Source organism: Tupaia chinensis, unplaced genomic scaffold (genome assembly GCF_000334495.1).
Source record: "Tupaia chinensis unplaced genomic scaffold, TupChi_1.0 Scaffold000688_1, whole genome shotgun sequence".
Taxonomy (NCBI): domain Eukaryota; kingdom Metazoa; phylum Chordata; class Mammalia; order Scandentia; family Tupaiidae; genus Tupaia; species Tupaia belangeri.
This window is the reverse complement of record NW_006160211.1, coordinates 6023847-6028019: the sequence shown is the minus strand read 5'-3', so window position 1 is coordinate 6028019 and position 4173 is coordinate 6023847. Positions and strand designations below refer to the sequence as shown.

General features: G+C 41.2%; 1 protein-coding gene across 2 annotated transcripts in view; it reads right to left on the bottom strand.

Moving 5' to 3' along the window:
* MAPK1IP1L (mitogen-activated protein kinase 1 interacting protein 1 like) overlaps positions 1 to 4173 on the bottom strand; it is a 20194-nt gene that overhangs the window by 12335 nt on the left and 3686 nt on the right. Inside the window, exon 1 of one of the 2 annotated variants that reach the window (XM_014592422.2) lies at positions 3404 to 3507. The exons of the other annotated variant lie outside the window; for it this stretch is intronic. The gene's annotated coding sequence lies outside the window, so the exon portion shown is untranslated. Of the gene's footprint in view, positions 1 to 3403; positions 3508 to 4173 lie in introns of those variants that run through there. 2 annotated transcript variants of the gene reach the window in all.

The window sequence follows — 4173 nt, the reverse complement described above, 5'->3', positions numbered from 1 at the left end:
GGTAATTTCTCGCTTTCTGTCTCTATGTCTCTGTCTGTCTGGCAAGTGCACGCACCCTATAGCAAACACCTCTCCAGACACAAAAAAAAAAAAAAAAAAAAAAAGAAATTTATTTTTAAAAAAAAAAAAGAGAATTTTATTTCTAATTATAATTTGGGTAGCATAAGGAATAATAAAGGAAAAGAACATGAAGCCTACTAAATCACAAATACCATATCATTGCTTTTTGTTGAAAATATTAAAAAACACATTTTCAATACATAGTAAATACAATTATCCATTTGTTCTAACACTAAGGTTTGTAAACTACTATATCATCCCCCCCCCCCTTTTCTGGAGAGGTTTTTGCTATAGGGCGCGTGCGCTCGCCCGAAAGCAAGAGAGACAGAGAGATAGAAAGCGAGAAATCACCCCCCAGGGGGATGGCCATGCCGCAATCCCTTCTCCTCCATTCTCCTCTCAGGATCTTGGGCACACACGCACATATGCCTGGAGTGAGTTTAAGCCGCAGGGTCTGGGACTTGAACTGCGGTCGACTACATGGGAATCCAGGGACACAGCCATTATGCTAACTGCTGGTCCCTTTATCATTGCTTTTTGTTGAAAATATTAAAAAACACATCTTCAATATGTAACAAATACAATCATTTGTTTGTTCTAACACTAAGGTTTGTTTTACATTAAAAAGTATGTCAAACAACAGGTTCTCAAGACTAATGTTAGGAGAAACTTTACCCGTGTTTGATAAGTATAACGCACATACAAGACTGACATGCTTTTCAAATGGTAAGAGTCTTGAAACAAAATTGTTCTATGTCAAAGTTCATATTAATTCTAGAACAGAGAATCTAACAATGTGACCCAATCAATTTTATATGGTCATTTTTTTTTTTAAAAAGAGAGATTTCTGCTATTGGGTGCATGCTATAAGGAGGCTTTTCAGCCATTTACCCAGTTTCCCTTCAGCACTGGATCTGGGGGGAGTTCATTCTGGTGAAAAACTCACAGTCTCCGCTACAGCCTTGAATTGACTTCTTAAATATTTTTTTAGAGACAGATTTTTGCTACAGGACACATGTGCTCACCAGAGAGATACAGAGAGACAGAAAGTGAGACATCACCCACCAGGGGCAACGGCCACACTGTAATCTCTTTCTCTCCATTCTCCTCTCTGAATTTTAGACACGTTTGCACATGCGCCTGGCTTTAGTTTTTTTTTTTTTTTTGAGAGATTTTTCACTGTAGGGCGCGTGCGCTCGCCAGACAGACAGAGAGAGACATAGAGACAGAAAGCGAGACATCACCCACCAGGGGCAACGGCCACACTGTAATCTCTTTCTCTCCATTCTCCTCTCGGGGTCTTGGGCACGCACGCACACGCGCCCGGCGTGAGTTTAAAGCCCCCGGGTCCGGACATGAACCGCAGTCTACTACGTGGGAGTCCAGCGACATAGCCATTACGCTAACTGTTGGTTCCGTGCCTGGCTTTAGTTTTAAGCTGCCAGGTCTAGGACTCAAACCATGGTTGGCCATGTGGCAGTCCTGTGACTCCATCTGCTGGTCCACATTTCATATGGTCTCAATGTTCAGGTTTTCAGAACTGCTCTTTCCCCTTTCACTTTTGAGAGAAAAGAAAATGTATGATATATAGTTAATTAGTCGTAAGATGACATAAAATATTCCACAAGTTAATAATACTTAAATGATTCATAACTTAACTGTAAATTTTTTGTTTTTTGGAGAGGTTTTTGCTATAGGTGCGTGCGCTCGCCAGAGAGACATAGAGACAGAAAGCGAGAAATCACCCCCCAGGGGGGATGGCCATGCTGCAATCCCTTCTCCTCCATTCTCCTCTCGGGATCTTGGGCACGCACGCACTCGCACCCGGCCTGAGTTTTAAGCCACTGGGTCCGGGACGCGAACTGCGGTCAACTACGTGGGAGTCCAGCGACATAGCCATTACTCTAACTGCTGGTTTCCTTTACTGTAAAATTTTTAAGGTTGAAAATCAAAGTCTAGAGAAATCACTAGAATATTATTATTAAATACCGAAGTAATGACCAAAGGAATTAGAAACTGTACTACCTGTACTACCTTAGTAAACCAACCTACTTTCTCTACCTATATTAAACAGTGTTCTTGTTAACTGGCAACATTCAGATTTGCCCTTTGGTAATACTTTCACTCAAAAAAAGGTAAAAAATAAAACTGGACATGTTTCAATATGAAGAGTTACAGAATGTAAAAAAGATCTTGATTTTCTGGACTGGCCCTAGGAGTAGTGGTTAAGGAAGCTAAATCCCACATGGCTGACTGGTTCAAATCTCAGCCCTGGCAGCTTGAAAAATATACTGGCATGTGTGTATGCATGCCTCAAATCTGATGGAAAGAATGGTGGAAAAAGGATGGTGGCAGACCATGACCAACTCAGAATGCTTTCTCTCTCTGATAAGCACATGTGCCCTCTTGCATTAAAAGCGAAATAAAACCTGTATTTTCTAAAACATCTAAATTATCCTTATTATTATTATTTAAAAAATTTTTGCCACAGAGTGTGTGTGCTTGCCACCAAGAGAGAGAAGCAAAAAAATCACTCCCCATGGGCCATGGCCACAATATAATCCCCTTCATCTCTTCCTCCTGCCTTCCTAAAATCCAAACAGAATGGAGATGGAGGATTGTGGCATTACCATTCCCCATTGGGGGTGCTTTCTCCTCTTTCTTGTTCTCCCTCTTTAAAAAAAAAAAAATTACTTGTATTGCGGTCAGATATGTGGAAGTCCCAGTGCCCTCAAGCATCATGCCACCTGCTAGCCCCTCCTCTTTTTCTATTATTCAGGGTAACTTGGATGCTCTTGGTGGTTGTCTTCATTTTCACCCAAATAAATTCATCTTTGCTTGCTTGGACAAAAAAGTACAAAGTTTCTTTTGATATATACTAGAAAAGTAAAACAGCACTCTGGTAACTCCTGTAGCCTTTAAAGGAAATATGGTAATCCAATCAAGAAGAGTTTTGCGTTCCAGCCCCATAATTATTAGTGGCTACTGACAAGGAATTCTATACTTTGGGGAGCCAACAAATTAAGATGGAGTAATAGAATGGGACTACATGGCTGTAAAACCTGTACATCAGTCCTTTTGACTGAATCTTTTGACAAGGACAAGCTTAACAAGAGATCACTCTCCCATCTGTAAAACAGTTATAATTCCTGGCTACCTCACAAATAATTAAAAATAACACACTCTATAATCTATAAAATGCCTTATATGTGCTAAGATATTTATTAAGAGGACTGGCTCAGCTGCCTAGTGGTTATGGAAGTAAGAATCCACCTGGCTGACAGGGCGATTTGAATACCAGCCCTGGAGGCTTGAAAAAGCATGCAAGCACATATGTGCATACCTGAAATCCCATCAGAATAGAGAAATTGAAGAATTACATCATGACCATGTCCCCTTGCAGGGTACTTGCTCCCCCTCTGTCTCTCTGGCAAGTAGACAGACCCTCTGGCAAAGCAAAACAAAAAAAACAAAACTAAGGGAAAATAAGACTTTTTATGTATAATAGATTTCAGTACTGGGGCAAGGGATAATGGCATATCTGCACTGAAAACACAGATTTTGAAATTAGATTATATGCTGGTTTGTAGTGGCCCATTTATCAGCTTTTCTTTCCTTTCCTGTATATGGACAACTTAAGAAATTGGGGTATTAGGAGGGTTGGCAGATGGCATGATGATTAAAGGTGCTGGATTCCAACATGGCCAATGGCAGTTCAAGTCCCTGACTTGGTAGTTTGCTTTCTCCCTTTCCCCTTCTCTCTGGTCAAATTAAACAATAATAACAAATGGAATTAAATGTTTTTGTTTTTTTTTTTTCAAGAAAAAAAAAAAAAAAAAAGGAGGTATTAGGAGCATGGTAGTTGAGGTACTAGACTCCCACATGGTCGCCCATGGTTTGAGTCCCTTCTCCTGGCAGGTTGAAAGTCATGCTGGGCACATGCGCAGATGTTCCTAAAACTGGGGAGAATGGAGGAGAGACTGCAGTGTGGCCATACCCCTAGTGGATGATTTCTCACTTTCCATCTCTCTGGCCAGTCCACTCACCTGATGGCACGTGCGCGCGCGCGCGCGCGCGCGCACACACACACACACACACACACACACACACACA